Consider the following 18,330-nt stretch of genomic DNA (forward strand, 5'->3'; position numbering starts at 1 on the left):
AAATGTAATTTTCTTACCCAGCAGGTAAATGGAATTAGAATTGTCTACTCTGCTATGAAAAATTTTACTCAATTTCAAATTCCTATAAGGTATTTAATCCCATTAAGTACTAAATTATACATGCTTTTGCTTAAAAATTTTGGAAAAGACTTTAATTTAATTTTTTTTTTTTTTTTTTGGAGAGGGTACCAGGAATTGAAATCAGAGGCACTCGACCACTGAGCCACATCCCCAACCCTATTTTATATTTTATTTAGAGACAGGGTTTCACTGAGTTGCTTAGCACCTCACTTTGGTGGAGGTTGGCTTTGAACTCACAATCCTTCTGACTCAGCTTCCTGAGCCTCTGGGATTACAGTCATGTGCCACCACACCTAGCTAATTTCAATTTTTAACTTTACACTTTCCATTTTTCTGCCCCCACTGTTCAGATAAACCTAAATTCCCCCAACCACTACATTGGGATTTGTAACTCTTTCAGATGTTATCTGTATTACGTTTGTTTTTAAAAATCAAAAAATCTAAATAAAAGTTCCTTAGGAAAAAAAAATTGTCATTTACTAACACGCCTCAGGACAATGAAAGATATCCTGGGTAGGGCAAAAAGTTTAGGCACACTGTTTTTTTCTTTTGAAGAGGAAGCTATTTATTTGTTAAGTGATCATGATGTCTAGGAAATCAAAACATAGTTGTTTTCTAGGAGACTAACTGAAATATATAAGGATAGATCTGATTTAACTACACTATTTCCCCCTCACATAAGAATGTACTAGTCACTGGGTAGTGGTCTCCTGAAAAATGCTTTAAAAGAGATCTCACTGAATCCCTGGAGTAATTGAGAACGCTGCAGGGATGCTGAGTAGCTTTTCTGAGTTCTCCTGATTGAGCTACAATTGCTCTCTGTCTTTTATTTGTCTCCCCATGGGGAACCAGTGGCGTTTCTCTCTACTCTTAAATTAGAATGCCAATCTTTAGACAGTTGCCTGAGCTTGAATCCCAGCCGTGCCACTTAGTAGCTCTGCAAGGTTGTGAGAAAGACATAATCTCTGCCTCAGTTTTGTTATTTGTGCAATGGGGATATTATTTACCACTTATAGTCTTTTGAGGGGAAAAAAAACATCTAAGTCATGTAAAACACTTATAACAGTACCTTCCAGCAGCAAGTTTTCCAGAGGGGCCAATGTTAGTTGCTTATATCCTCCTTTATTTTATTATGTTTATTTTTTAAAAAGTAGTTTATAATAATGTCATAGATAAAATGGTCTGAGACAATGATTCAGACAGAAAAAAGGTGAAGGGATTTTGTTCTTAGGTCAATGGACCTAGGAAGAGTTCATATGATTATCAGAAGACTAACATGGGGTACACATACACATGGGAAAGGCTATGTGATCCTCACTTAATGACCAGCTACTTCATTCTACAAAATACCATTTTTGAAACTTCTTGTTGTTTTCTAATACTTCCTATAAGAAAATGATTTTAATAGGTTTTCTAAATAATGCTTTAGCATATAAAAAAGCTTGAAATCCAAGCTGAGAAATTCATAAGATCATGAAAGAACTAAAAGGCTTAATTTATCTTTTGTCTTTCAGTATTTTGAGTGAATATGATGGCCTTATATGTATCTAGGACAGAATTACACAATTATTTGTTTCAAATGGGAGCACTGTGCTAAATGTCTATTACCTGAATCAGAGCTACAGGAGGAAATTGGGCTGTCAGTTTGTTTTACACATTGGTATTGAACAATGTTATTAAAAGCAAGATACTCTTTTCTGTTGTATGCTTTCTCTACTTAATTTTAGGTGATTAGTTTCAAATCACATTAAATAATAGCTTTAAAAGAAAAGGAAACTAGAGCTATCTTAATCAGTTTTATTTTTAGTTCTGTTTCTATTAGTATGCAAATGGTACCTTTATTTTCAATTTCACTATATCAATTTTATTATATAGTCACAACTTTTAAATCTGCTGTTATGTATTTGTTCAGTAAAGCTATGACCTCTTATGTGTCTTGGAAACAAACTCAAAAGTATTCAAATAAAAGATGGTTTTTAGCCACAAGATGTCACTCTTCGTCTTCAGTGAAGTCACTTGGGTCCTTAATAGAATTAGAAAGATAAATTTGTTTTATTAAACCCACCAACACTGTTATGTTATTGTCTTACCTCCTTTCATTTCACACATGATATAACCAAAATTATTTACCAATTTCTGGATTTAACGAGAACAAGACTAAAAATATACACTATTTTCTAGGGTGAACTATGTCATAATTTTGAAAAGTTTTTCAAATTTGAAGGAGTTTAGTATTTAGTATTTTAATTTAGTATTGTAGTATTTAATTATTATAGTAATTAGTTTAGTATTATAGTATTTTGATTGCTATAAATTAATTAAATACTATAATACTATAGTTTAGTATTATGGTATTTTAACTACTATAAAGTAGTAATTAAAATAATAATAATAATAATGATAATAATAATAATAATAGAAGGGAGATGAGTAGAATAGAGCAAGTGGGTGGTAAGGGAGGATGGGGGGAAAGGAAAGTGGAAAGGTACTAGGAATAATGTTGATCAAATTATATTAGGTACATGTACAAATATGGCCTAATGAATCTCACTGTTATATACTATTATAATGAATACATTTTTAAAAATTGCATTTTTAAAAAAAAATTAATAAAATGACAATTTGACTTAAATATAACTTCAAAGGAACAGATTGGTTTAAATTATTCAAGTCAAATAGGGTCTTCATTAGCTAGATTCATTCTTTATTGGATTCTTGTTTTATTGTGAAAGAACTAGATTTGTAAGGGAAAGATTGGGATAAATCATGGATTCACTTCAAAATGCTATTTTTAGATATTTGTATAAATATCAATTTCTTTTTTTGACCTTTGACATTTGTTTGTGTCCTTCTAGAATGTGACTGTCTTTCAATACTGCAAATATAAAGCCCCCTAGTTACAAAGAATATATTGATAATTATGGCTAATGACAATTTTATTTTATTAGCCAAAGAAAAGGAAGAAAAGAAAGAGAAGAAATTCGATAACATTCTATAGTATTAATGTCTGGTAGTTTGATTATCCAAAGAAATTTCAATGTATCTCAATTGGGACAACTTTGATTTAAATTAAAACTAAAAATATTTGGAGGCTTGTTAAAATGCCCAAATCAGTTTATTTTCAAATAATTAAAAACTACAATATCACTATCTGTATATTTATTTAATTGTATATGTATGTGTATATATATATATATATATATATATATATATATATATACACACACACACATATATATATCATAATATGAAGGAAAAAATTAATACCACATTCCGAAAGTTTTGCACCTACTAATTATGTCCAAACCAGCAACTCCAAAACTATTACACACAAAAGTAGACTTTTGGGTTTAATTAAATTCCACCAAAATTCTTATGCTGAAAGCCTCTAACATATCAGAAAGTTATCTGGAAGTAAGGTTTTTATGGGTATAATGAAATAAGGTCATGCTGGAGTAGGGTGGCCCCTTGATTCAGTATGGTTGGTGTCCTCATAAAAGGGGGAAATCAGACACACTCTCAGGTTGGCTCCATTGTAGATGAAAGCAAGTAATGCAGCTACAAGTCAAGGGATGCCACAGTCTGCCAGCAACCCACTAGAAACAAGGAGAAAGCCACAGAGCTGATTTCTCCCTCAGAACCTCAGAAGGAGTCATACTTGCTGAAATTCTAATCTTGGTCTTTCTAACCTCCAAAACTGTGAGACAGAATTTTCTGTTATTTGTCCTTCATGATATAATGTTTCTGTTATTTGAAGCACTCAGTTTGTGGTACAATGTTACAGTACCCTAAAAAGTTATCGCAATTAGAAACTAATAGATATTTAAAAGGAAATTGAAAGAAATTGGGGGTCAGTGCTTCTTTCTTGAAATTTCTTTCTTTACATTGCTTCCAACGTCTCTAGCTTTCCTTTTTCTCTGTCTCTTTTGCTGAATCCTCTTTCGCTACCTGACCCTCAAACAGGGAGATGTCTCAGGTTTCTGCGGGTAGAATTCTACATTTACTAAGTAATCACTAAGTACATCTTCAAACATCTGCTGCTTCCTGAACGTATACCTCGAAGCTGACCCAATGGATAATTCTAAGCTTCTGCATACATTGACCTACCTAAAACGTGGATATCTATAGGCATCTCAGCTGTAACGCATCTCATACTGATATTGGTTAGCAAATCAGTTTCAGTGGATTTCATCTCCATCCTCTGGATTGGATTGCTGAGGTAAAAAGACTGTAGAGTCCTACTGAACTCTACTCCTACTTTTACGATCCACTTCCAATTAGTTGGAAAATGTTATTTTGTCTTCTGAATAAAGTATAATCCAGTTAGTTTTCATCACTTATTCCATTATCACCCAAGTTTCTCTTATTTGTCTAATTCATTTCTTGCTACACACCCCTTAGGATGTTCTCCACATAGCAATAGAGTGACCTGTCTATAATAAATTTTGAGTGGAGGGATTTGGTCCATACATTGACAGAGAGATGAAGGGTTATGAACTCTTTTGAAATAAAAATTACCTTGATATAAATGATGAATATTTCTGTGGCTTAATCTTAATATCTGTGTAACTGATTTTCTTTGTTCAATGATTTAAGACTCCTTCTGTAAATATACGCATATATATCCACCAGCATGTATGTGTGTATATATATATATATATATATATATATATATGTATGTATATATATGTGTGTATATATATATATATATATATATATATATATAAACTTTTCTTTATGAATCCTTTCTTACTTTATAAGTGAGACTCTAAATAACATGCTTTAATTATTTTTGAGGAAATAATTATTTCTTGGGAACAATTAAAACAGTGTTAATGATATCACTATGTGTCAGTTTGCTTTTCTCTGGTAGTATCTTTATCTGAGAAAGAATAATAGAAGAAGGAAATGAATGGCCATTTCAAGGTTGTGGTTGAAAGTGTTTCTATATATATATGAAAACTTATTAATAGCTATATGTTGTTTCCATCACAAGAATACTTTCATGTAAAATTTTGCATAAACCACTGTCGAGACTTGTATGGTGTATCTGTAGTTCATGTGTAAAACTGAATCTATGAGACATGCTTGCCTTCCTGTTGACACTACATAAAAATAGTTTTGCTCTTCATTTGACTTTTTCTCTAAAATGATATATAATTCATTGCAACACGATGACATTGCTAATAAAAGATTAGGCTGACACTCCAGTAACATTTTTTATACATGAATTAAAAAGTCAATATTAAATCTAAAAAAAAATCTGGTTAACAAAATGTAAATACTATGCAATAACCTTAATGTAGTTTGGTTATTTTTTTCTTTTCCAAAGTGAAGATGCATTTACTTAATCTAAATAAAGAGCATTCAGTGTTTTAAGGATGTTTTAATAGCATTCTTCTTCTGCTTAAACTTACTTTGCCTGTCAAACTAGGATTGGGACCTGACTACATGTGATACTTATGTAATATATACTACTGAATGTTTAGCAAATTAACATTGGATTCTTTAGGGGCTTCTAATTAGACTACATATATCAGTTACCTATGCAGTCAGATATAACCATGCCACCAAGATTTTGTTAGGGGATGTTAACAAATGTGTTGGGTATACCTTCCAGGCCTGGCTCATAAAAAACTTCTATGTGTATTTCTCCATGTTTTTTCTCTATTAAATGAAATAAATATGGGTCCTGTTTCATTGAAAGACATATAGTGAAGATGGCAAAGTCTTTGTTGGCTAAATTAAGAAATAACTACCAGAATAACTGAGCCTCCCAGAGATGCCTTAGTCCACCAGAAACATCTGTTTGAGATGGCTAATGTCAATATGACATTAAACTTCTGTGCATTTCACACGTTGTGCTATTTATTACTCTAGTTTATTACCATAACTAGTGTCATCCACACCAGGATTCACAGTTTAAAATGAGACAAAGGAGAAGGTAGAACAATTATGAGAACAACAGATTAGTCAGAAAAGAAGACAAAATCTACACATTTTATAATAATGGCTGTACTTTTCAAGAGACAAGTACAGTCTTAAATCTTGGTTCTAAGATAACAAGGATCAAATGAGAATAAGACAGTCTGACAGCTAATGAACTCACAATATAAGAAAATAAATTCAAAATATTTCACAGGATTAAATATTGTTATTAAATTCTTATTTCAGAACTAAAAGTCTTCAGAAAATTTTCTTGCCATCCAAACTAAAAAATTGCTATAGTTTACACAAATGTTTAATAGGACCTTTTGGTTAATACTCTTAACAATGTTTCAGGGTTGTAGCAATAATCTCTGATATGTGTCAATGCAATTACACCAAAGTTTAGTTCAGTAAAAATGATTTAGAGGATGTAAAAATAAAATAGTTTTAATGTGCATTTTTCTATTATTCTAGATTTGTAGAGAAGCAGATATAATAATATGTGGAACAGTGGATTATTGTCTGAGAATTAGCTCCCTGAAGCTGTTTTGTGAATGTCATTTAAATTCATAGGCATATGTCACATCTGATGTGTAAGTAGGGTTAGTATCCTTTTAAGAAAACTGAAAATTCTAGCAATTTTGTGTTCCACATAAGAAGGCCTTCCCTTCTCCTCAAGAGAATGTCAGAAGAAGAGCAGACTTCATGGTTTAAAACATTTTGTTTTTATTATTGTAAAATTATTTTCTCACCACAATTCTCATATAAATACAATTCCAAATATTCTCACTATGGGATTTCTTATATTCATGCAATTCCACATAATAATGCAAAAAAATCTAGATATTTCAAAACAATATCAGAAAGCCAATGAAATTCGGATTTTGTTCATGTTTCATAGTCTTGCTTTAAATAGTGAATGAAAAAACACTTGTCCTCAAATGAACTTTACATGTTATAAAATCCCAAGACTTTTGAACAGAGAGATTTGGGAAAAGAATTCATCGGAGAAATATATCTTGAGTCTATAATAAGCAAATTAGTTACATGCATATAATTAAGAAGGTAAAAGAAAATAACACTCTTTTGTCTTATTTGCTTAGTTATTAAAGAAACTGATACAACATTGCTTATTTCTTTTTCTCCTTTATATCATCAACTTTAATGTTCTAAAGCAAGGTACCCCTGTCAATTCTTGTGTTTTCTAAAGACTGCCTGCCTTTCTATGCAAAGGAAGTATTAGTTAACTTAGTTATTTGTATAATTGAAGATGGCAGAGTGTATGTAAATCAGAATGTGCTTTTGCATTGTGACAATATCTACTGTTTCACTTTTGATGATGAACAATTTTGACTGCTTTGAAAGGGCACACAGCTCTAGCTGCCTTCATTAGTGCTATGTCAGAATTATTGCTCTCAGGGTTTGTTAGGCCATCAGTGCATTTTATGTATCGGTTTACGTATTGTGTTGGAACAGACTGATTTGCAGATTTGGTATTATGTACACCATAAATCTGGAGTAATAATACTGCTAAAACCAACAATTCTGTGGTTGTCCAAATCCAAAATGAAAAGAAATAGAGAGAAAAACAATATGTGATTTAGAGGCTGAAAACACACGGAAAATACAATTTTCAACTATTGAATATTGCTTACAGTGCTTGCAAACCTGAGAAAAATTGGCAAATCTGATTTAGGAAACCAAAGAAAAAAATTTTTCTGGGAGGCATAGACTGGGAAAGAAGGGAAGAATGTATATGTGTGAGTCTCTATTCACATTAAGGGGTTCCTGAGGACCTACCCACAATACAGATTAGGGACCAATCCTCTTCACTTCTCCTAGTAGGACTATATGAACAGATGAAAGCATATAACCAAGGCTCTATAAAAAGAAATGACTTCATAATATTTTTCAGGTTAAAAATGGAGAAAAAAATACATGACAGAATATATTTATGTGGGAAGAAAACAATGACAAAAATCATCATGGTTCTTGTATGTCTCCTTTGTCAAAGATCAGTTCACTGCATTTCTGTGGTTAGACAAAATCCATAACTCATAACAATGAAATGAGTTTCCAGTGCAGAGGATAGGAAAAAGCATTTGCAGCAAGAAGGCAAATGGAATGAATAAGAAGACAACTCCAGCCAAATGTGTCAAGGAGATAAATGCCAAATAGGTGGCAGTAGCTCCAGAGGTCAGCCACATTTAAATGTGGGGGACAATGAAGAAACATATGAAGCTGGAGCAAAAGGAGCTATTCAGAGAGAGCACATTATAAACTCTCTCTCTATATCACTGCCATTAAGCTAAGCTTTGACTTGAAATTAGGTCCAAACTATACCTTCTCGCCTTCTCGGGTAGTATCTGTACTTTGGTTGGAGATATGGGGCTGTTTTCCCGAAATCCAGTTACATTCAGAGGGAATGGGGTACTCAGTGCTTGCTGTTAAGATTGGCAGCAGGCTCACTCTTTCTTCCTGAGAGCCTATCACATCCCTCCTCGCCATCACTAGACAGACAGACAATACAAAAGCATCATTAGGAATTTAAAATCACAGTTACAATATCATTAAGGCACACACACACAATTGAAAAAAGAAGCACCAGACTAATTTGTTGTAGCCAAGCAATATTGTTGATAGAGCAAACAAAAATGGATATTAAAATACTGTTTCACTCCCTGAAGTTCAGAGTAACAATTGAATTTATATTCTAAATGCCCATGAGTCCTTACTGAGTTACTAAATCAAAGTAAAAGTATTCCAAGAACAAGGCTTATATGTTGGGATAATCGTATGGGGGACAATGAAGGAACAGAATGATTCCTTGAAATCCCTGTCCATATAGATGAATTCTAGATAGGGAAGACGGGTGGGAGGGAAAGGGAGAGGGCAGGGGATTAGCAAGGATGGTGGAATGTGATGGACATCATTACACAAAGTACATGTATGAAGACTTGAATTGGGTGTCAACATATTTTATACACAAACAGAGATACAAAAAATTGTGGTATATATGTGTATTAAGAATTGTAATGCAAAAAAACACAACAAAGTACATGTATAAAGGCATAAATTAGCATGAACATACTTTATATACAGAGATATGAAAAATTGTGCCCTATATGTGTAATAAAAATTATAATGCTTTCCACTGCTGTCATGTATTCAGAAAGAAAGAAAGAAAGAAAGAAAGAAAGAAAGAAAGAAAGAAAGAAAGAAAGAAAGAAAGAAAGAAAGAAAGCCCTATCCATGAGATTATTTTCTGGGTTTTCTGGTTGTAAGTTAATTTAGCACAGCAATTTCTAGATTATGGTATGATGTCAACAAGGATTCAGACTTTCTATGGGAAACAAAATTTCTTTTGGTAAAAACAAGCATGACTTTCAAAGTCATAAATTTTTCTTAAATGCAGAAATTTGAATAATTATCCTGAAGCACTTTTGAAAAATATTCTTAAAGTATCCCTTTTCATTTTCATAAAGAAAAGTCAATCTCGGGGCTGGGGATGTGGCTCAAGAGGTAGCGCGCTCGCCTGGCATGCGGGCGGCCCGGGTTCGATCCTCAGCACCACGTACCAACAAAGATCTTGTGTCCACCGAGAACTAAAAAATAAATATTAAAAATTCTCTCTCTCTCTCTCTCTCTCTCTCTCTCTCTCTCTCTCTCTCTCCTCTCTCTTTAAAAAAAAAAAAAAAGAAAAGTCAATCTCAAAAACACTATATTTGTTAGGATGCAGATTTGTCTACTCTAATGAAGACTGAAATAGCAAAATGTGTGTTAGCATGGAAGAGGTACAATAGTTAAAGTATATAAATAAAATCCATACATCAATTTCCCATTCCAGGGTAGTCATTACACCATTTTATTGTATTCATTAATTATGTATGTTTGTGTATTAACCATAAATTATAAACTTTATATCATCTGTATAAAAGAATTGGGTTATAATGTATATATATATAATTTCATGTCACTTGTTTTTCAATCTTGAACATACCCATGGAATTATCATTTTTAGTTTAGTGAGACTGTTCTTGAAGTCTTATAATATTTCTTCTTTTATATATATATTAAATTCATTAGATCATTTTCCAAATGTAGAATATTTAAGCATAACCCAATTTTTTATTATAATAATTAACAGTATAATTAATATTTTGGCTTCTAAGTTATCATTTAAATTTCATATTATTTAGGAGCATAGCTTCCTAGAAGTACAGTTCCGGTGTGGAGAATCTTATAGCTCATGATTTATACTGCCATTTGCTTTTCTGAAAGTTTGTAGCATTTTACATACCTAACAGTGACGAACTTGCTAAATTCTTCATAAGCCATGATTTTCATAATATTTTGAAGAATTCATTGTTTGAATACTTTTAGTAGTTTTCTTAATCCTTCGTGAACTAATTTGGAAATTTATATTTCTCATAATATGGAACAATGGTAAACAATCCTATTTTAACTATCTTTTAGTTTGTTTTCATTACTTGCTTTTATTATGATGGATTAATGACAAAAGTAAAAAAGAAAACTTCTCAAACTGGAAGGAAAAGAAAATGATCATTTCTCTGAAAACTATATAAGAAGAAAATTTAACTATGCATAAATTAAGTAAATCACAAAGAAAATCCACATATTAGATTTCAAAAATTAAAAACTAACTATAAAAAAGTAATTACTGGAAAAAACACCTGTCACTGACCTGGTTACATATTAATGTATCATGAGTGTACATTCAGGACCACACACACACATGCTCCAATGTTGGGATGCATTTCATAGGGTATTTGTTAGTATTTTCTCATTATCTCATTCGACTTTGAGTTTTATTCTTTCACTCTTTCGTTTTTGGTTTATTTTATCTTTCATACAATATTACATGGTATATGATTTTCCTTGATGTGGAGTAGACTGCTCACACTCATCACCAACTTTGTACTTATTGCCAGTTTTATATTTATCATCACTAAGTATTTTTTCTTAAAACTTCAAAGCCAGTTAGCACTTGTCTGAAGATGATGAAAGTTATAAACAAGAAGCAAATGCAAGTTAGTAGTAGAAAAATCTAGGGAAAAAAAGATAATTATTCTATTAGCCTGCTGTTGGGATACATGCTTACCATTATGATTGCATAGTTAACACACACATATATTATCGTTTTAACTTATTTAAAATTTTAATGTAATATAGAATGTAATGTCAAAATGCCTCTCAAATTTCTCAAAAACCACCATGATTTTGAGGTGTTTTGACCTACATAAATAATTTTGAAAAATCAATATGAAGCTGATAAGATACAATGAACATTTGGCCTTGGTTTGTAGAGATAATACATGACTAGAATATGATGAGCTATGAGTTTTTTGACAGCTATAATTGAATCTCTGACTGTTCAATAACAGGCAAGTTCAGAAACAAACTTGGGTGCTTATAAACCTTTTAAAATTGCTTATTGAATTATTATTTTTGGCTGACAATGTTATATTTAATAATTCTGTGGCAACAATCTCTCAAGCTATTTAAAGGTATTCAACATTTTAAATTCTCTACTGAAGAATTAAATTCCAGCTACAGAATTTTGCTATGCTTATCTATATAGCATATTAAATTGCCCAGGATGTTAATAAGAATTTAACATGCTAAATGAGAGGCACATAGGTTATTACCGAACTGACTTTGAAATAATACAGTAACAGAGTTAAAAGATAGTTTGAAATAAAGTAGTCTGATTCAAAGAAAGGTTTAGCAGCTGTCAGTCTTCAGCCAGTATTTTAAACTACTTTCCCCAGATTTATTAGAAGAATCATTACTTATGGCAGCTTATAGCCTCATGAAATATATTTCTTAAATAATGGGACTTGAAAGTTAAAGTCATTCCTTGATCAGTGGGCTGCAAAGCAAATGTTGTGTTAGCAGGCATAAAAATATTGCTAATCTCATTGTGCTTTTCCATCAGAGCCCTCGGGTGACCATGTACACTGCCAATGAGCTTTAGCATTTTGAAAGGAATCTTTCTTGTGAAGAGCTGTGACTTGAGCCATGACTTCTGATTCCCCCATGGCTGCATTTGCCTGAGAACTTCCTGTGAGAAAGTGCAGTCAGGATGGCCCAGTTGCTATGGTAACACCCTGCCAGAGGAGGCTACCCACCAAGAGCACTGTGTTAGTTGGAACCTTGAGCTCAGGAGCCAATCCCCCAGGAGACAGAGAATTCTTGGCATAATAAGATGACCTTGATGTCTCACAAGTTTTGCTGCATGCTTCAGACTCTCTGCTTTGCTGAAACTTTATCACAAATAATATTTTGATGAAACCTATGCAATAAATGTGCTCTGGTATCAGTCATGCTTCATCAGGACTTGTCTGCCCACCTGGCCCCAGCTTTTTCTCTATGTTTGTCGTTTGTCTTTTCTTCATCTCTCATTGCCCCTCTGGTTTCTGAATGAACAGCTATGCTGGTTGAGGCACTTTCTCTAATAAATAGGTCTCCATATGGGGCCTAGATTATTCAAATATCATGTTATAAGGAGATGCACTCCCATGTGGGCCTTGTTCCATTAATCAAGCACAGGCAAAGTGAGTTAATGTAGTTCTTAAGGGTCCTAGAACCTTGGAATGACTTTAAGCTTCAACTTAAAGTCACAGAACTAAAGACAGTTAGTGCCTTTTTCTGGATCATGCTTTGGCTTAACTGACTGAGATGACTGGTTTCATCTTCTCTTCAGATTCACTCAAATTTTCTCTATCTCAGTAATAAGTCTGTTTACACTTCTTTTCATTTGTTCACTGGATTAGCACTTTTACTTTCCTCCTAGAAGTTTGCCCTTAAATTCACAACTTAGCTAGCTAAGAGGCCTAGTTTTGGATCTAGCTCAGCTATAACATGCCTTTCTTTGAAACTAGCTTTCTTTGGACCTAGCTCAGCTATAACAAGTTAATCACTTTAGGGTTTAGACATAATTTCCAAATTGTTTTGTCTCAAGGAATAGGGGTGCTCAAAGAGAGGGAGAGAGTCAGGGTAACAACCAGTTAGTGGAGCAGTTTTAACACACATGTCAGATATTTTCTCTTTTCATAAGTGAGGTTCATAGCACTGCAGAACAATTACAATAGTAATATCAAAGTCCACTGATTGCAGATCACATGGTAGATATAATATTAATGAAAAAGGTTGAAATGTTGTGAGAATTACCAAAATGTGACAGCCACGTGAAATGAGCACATACTGTTGGAAAAATGGCACCACTATTCTTTGCTTGAGGAAGAGTTGTCATGAATTTGAAATTTGTTGATATAACAATTCTGCAAAGCACAGTCAAGAAAAGCACAATAAAAAGAGGTATGCCTTTATCTAAAAAGATGATATGTATTCACCACATTAAACCATATGGGTGTTAGTGTCTGTTAACATTTTAAGAAATATAATAGATGAAAACATGGAATGTGTTAGCAAAACATAGTTACAATAAAGGTTCTATTTAGTATCTGAAGTTTTCTTCTACTCAAATCCTCCTCCTCCTACTTAATGAGTATACAACTATTACTCACAATACTATAAAGTACACCTCTAAAACTCAATTGTCTACATGTTTTCAGGAAAGTCAAAACAAAAATTGGGAAAACGGAGACACTAAATATAGTTGACATCTCTAATTTTAAATTGTCTTAATTTTTGTATATTGAGTTCAGAAATATAGGGAAACTATCTCCAGATTTGGCAACAGAAACTTAAATGTTACAAGAAAAATGTGACTGGCACATCCTGTTACATCCTGTTAACAGTAACAGGTCTGGTACTGTTACAGCAGCCTTCTCATGGCCATGAGACAATAGACCTGAGGACAAAATGGGCAATATAGCTAGAAATGCAAAATCTCCCAGCCTTGGGTCTAACCGCATTTTGACTACCAAACTACATCCACTATTAACATCCTACTTTACTTCATATGAAAAAATACAAGCATCTACTTATACTGTTGACTATTGGAATTTCTTCTTGAATTTCAAAGTATTTCTAGTTATATAATTACCACCTACTGTTTTCTCCATTATTTTGTCTCCAGGTTATGTTAGTATTTGAGAAGTAGACATTCATCCTTTTTGTATTAAAGTATTGATTGTTACATTTCCCAGTATTGGCAAATCTTTAAATTATATTATTTATGCATGTATAGATTTTACAACTCAAAAGGAAGAAGAATTAACTGCCCATGAGCTATCGGCAGTGTAAATCCCAAATCAGATTATTAGAAAATAATTTATGTGACTAAAATTTCGCTTTCTCTAAGGGTCTCATAGTTTAGGACTTTATAACAGAGATATTCTACTTTTTTTCCTACATACTTCGTTGCCACTTCTGTTATTAGTATAAAAAAGTACATGTTTGAGTATAAGAATCTTTCAGCTTACACACTCCATCCTAGATTTACATCTCTGATGTGATATTTTCCCATTCTTGGTGAGGAATAATTTCAAAGGATTGCTGAATAAATAGAAAAGTGATATCTCTGAAGGCAACCACTTAACTTTTTATTTTCCTGATCATGAGCTTCAAAGGTTGTTGTACGCATAAAAATCATCTTTTTTTCTGTTAAAAAAATCCTACCACAATGTATCACACTTGATTTAATATTTTCCCCTGCTATACAGGATCAATTCTTCAGAAGCAATGGTCATGGAATAGTTATTTCATAAAGGCTTATTTGTTGAATAACTGAATGGATCAGTTTTCAGACAATATTTTTCTAAATAGACTATTTTATTGTGATTTTAGATTCATAGCAATATTGAGTACAAGGTACACAGATTTCCTATGTATCACCTGTCCTCCCACACATCACAGTTTCTCACATTATTGACACCCCTACCACCAGTGGCACGGTTGGTATAGTTGAAAGCCTACACCAGAACATCTTTATCACCCAAAGACCACAGTACAGCAGGTTTCTCTCCTTGTGTTGTACATTCTGTGGGTTTTGTCAATGGTATAAGAACATATGTTCACATTTATGGTATTATACAGAATAGTTTCACTATTCTAAACATCTACTGTAGTCAGCCTCTCATTCCTCCCTCCTTGTGAATTCCTGACAGCCACTGATCTCTTCACTGTCTCCATAGTTTTATTTCTCTAAAATGTCATATTGTTGAAATCATGCCATATAGTTTTTTTTTTTTTAGATTTGTTTCATTTGATTAGCATTAGATATGTGTTTCTTCCATGTCTTTACATGGCTTGAAAAAAATTCATATATATGCTTTGTTTGTTTATCCATTCACCAATTGGAGGAAATCTTAGTTGTTTCTGAATTTTAGCTTAGCTAACAAAGCTGTCCGCGACATCTGGTTGCAGGTTTTTGTGTAGACATGGATTTTAAACTTATTTGGGTAAAAACCAAGGAGTTCAGTTAGATGATATGGTAAGAGTATGTTTGGTTAAAAAAACAAACAAAAACCCCAAACAGTCTTCCCAAGATGTTTGTGTCATTTGAAATCCAACAACAAATGGAAGTTCGTGTTCATTTTAAAGGACTGCTGAATAAATAAAAAATGATATTGTCAGAATTTGGTGTTGTCAATGTTTTGGATTTTCACCTTTCTAATAGGTACAAAATAATGTTTCTTTTAATCTGTGAACTTCTAGTAGAGCACAATGTCATTTTTTTTCTACTTTTCTATGGACATGGAAAATGAAAAAGAAAGTTCTCAAATTTCTCTTTATGATTCTTTAACCTTAAAGCATACATCAAAAAGTAAAGAGAGTGATTATCTTTGTATGCAAATTTTCCCATTTTGAACATTTTTATCATATTTTCTCCCCTGAAAATTCAACCGAGGCTGAATACATTTGGCCTTATACGTTTTAATATATATATTGTTCAGAAGCAAATATAAGTTTTTAAAGATAAGAAATGTATTATCATTTAAGAAAATATGTACAGCTGTGTATATATAGAAGAGGAACATCAAAGTTGTAAATCTATTAGTTTATATGAGCTATTTACTGCTTCCTTTTCCTTCTGAGGGACAGAGAGAAAGCTTTGCTCTTAACTTTTTACAACCTTTGGATGGTAAATCTTAAGATCAATATCTCCTTCCCTTTCACATTGTAAAAGAGTGGTTTCCGTATCTCTCTGAGGAACATTGGCTACTCAATCATACTTCAATTTCCAAGATTTGTTCTTTAACTCCAGTTGTAGTGGCCTTTCCTTCAAAAGCTAACCATTCATTAACACGAAAATATTTCCTCCAGAGTTCTATTGGGTAAGTAATGAAAGTAAAATTATACTTATTTTTTTCTCTAAAAAAGAAAAGATAATTGATCTGTGTGCCCACATTATTGCTCATTATTCAGAATATCCTAGGTCTAGAAACACACTAGATGTTTATTGATAAAGGAATGGAAAAGAAAATTTCTCTCTCTCTCTCTCTCTCTCTCTCTCTCTCTCTCTCTCACACACACACACACCTGAATATACACAAGAATACTATTCAGTCTTAAAAGAGAATCCTGCCAATTTCAAGAACATAGATGAACTTGAGACTATAATACTAAATGAAATAAGCCAGATACAGAAAGACAATACTGTATGACCTCATATGTAGAATCTACAAAAGTCAAATTCATAGCCACAGAGAGACAAAAGGTGGTCATGGATTGTGATTGGGAGAATGAGGAGATCAGACAAAAGGTACACACTAACCATTCTAAATAAGTTCTGAAGAACTAATGTACAATATGAAAACTGGAGTTAACAATAATGTATTGTAAACACCTAATTTGGTAAGGGAGTAGATCTTAGGTATCCTCAATACAAATCATCATCATCCTCTCATCCTCCCCGTCAACATCATTGAAAGACTGTGAAGTGCTGTGTATGCTAATTTGTTGGCTTGTGGTAATATGTCAAAATGTATACTTACATCAAAAAATCCTGTTGGACTCCTTCAATGTACACTATCTTTGTCAATATTACCTTATTAAAGCTGAAAAGATAATCAACTTATTTGTACTTCCCAGTCAAATGCTCTGATTAGATTTTAAGAGGTGATGAGCCAAGAACTATTCCAAATCTGAAGTAGAATACATTTAAATAAGAAATCAATGGAAAACTAAATTTGTTTAGGTAGATAAAACTTAGGGGAAGCAACAGAGGAAATCATCGTATTCAATCACCACAGACCTTTAATTTAAACTCTGGACCCATAACTTGACTCATTTAGCCACAGTACAGAAGTCCTGAACGCATTGGAATAAAACTTCATGTAACCTCCAAAAGAATAACCAGATTCATCTCCATGTTCTACCCAGGAGCCAGGACAAAAGAAATGAACAGTTGGGTCAAATAAATCATTTTTGGTTTTTGGTCTTTAGCTACACACACCTAATGAATAGCTCTCATATATTCTTAATTTTTTTCCTCAATAGTACAAATTCAATTCATATCATTCTTACTTATAGATTAGAAATATATAGAGTTGTAGTGTGTAAGAAAATTACTGATATAAATTCAGAAGCTATCTGGTAAACAACAACAACAACAACAACAAAATCCTCCCTCATTGGTATTGATATTATATTTTGTGCCTTTGGACAGAATAGAAAAGCCTGATCATACCCCTGAGGTTTTATCCATACCATGAATGAATGTTTTCTAAAGATGTTTTCACCAATGACCAGGGTCCAGAGCTACTGACTTCCTCCAAATCTTGCAAGAGACTTTCCTGCAATCTGAATGCACAGAACAGCCAGCCCTGCCCCCTGTCTAACCTTCCTTGGGTGGTGGTGATCCCCTCTGCCATGTTTTGCAAGCTGAGTGCAGACAGACACAATGCACTTGGGCAGATTACCATGTCAAGTGCAAATCTTGGTGCCAGGAGCAGAAGACATGGATCTTGTATAATAATCTCTAGCTGTGGGCAAAAACCACCAAGAGTACCCATGCTGGACAAGAACAGGGTTATGAAAGCCTTGCCTAAAACCTCCTTCAGAGAGCTAGTCTGGGACCCCCAATCCATGTGCTGTCTCCCTTGTACTAGAGCACAAGCCCCAACAAAACCTTGTTCTGTTGGTATCACTTGCCAAAGAACCCTGGCTGATTGGTACTAGTTTTGTCTTGGATCTCTAATGTCTGTCAGATGGCATTCCAAAAGCTTCCACTGAAATGAAATAAACTCTGAAAACACTGTCCAAGGACAGGATGAGAAGAGCATGGGTATTTTTTTTTTTCAGGCAGATTTGTCATCAAAATGTGAGCTAAGTTCCTCTCAGTCTGAGAAATGAAGAAGATGATGAAGAACAAATGGTTAGTACAGTGAT

At 33.1% G+C, this 18,330-nt stretch overlaps 1 pseudogene across 1 annotated transcript in view; it reads right to left on the reverse strand.

Annotated features, from left to right (window-relative positions):
* Positions 1 to 7,992: 7,992 nt before the first annotated feature.
* Positions 7,993 to 18,330, reverse strand: part of LOC308635318 (disintegrin and metalloproteinase domain-containing protein 21-like) — a 99,240-nt pseudogene continuing 88,902 nt past the window's right edge. Inside the window, exons 5-6 of the transcript in view lie at positions 8,353 to 8,519; positions 7,993 to 8,040 (exon numbers count right to left, since the gene is read on the reverse strand). The product of the transcript in view is annotated as a disintegrin and metalloproteinase domain-containing protein 21-like (transcript). The remainder of the gene's footprint in view (positions 8,041 to 8,352; positions 8,520 to 18,330) is intronic.

Source organism: Spermophilus citellus (genome assembly GCF_964194105.1).
Source record: "Spermophilus citellus genome assembly, chromosome: 16".
NCBI lineage: Eukaryota > Metazoa > Chordata > Mammalia > Rodentia > Sciuridae > Spermophilus > Spermophilus citellus.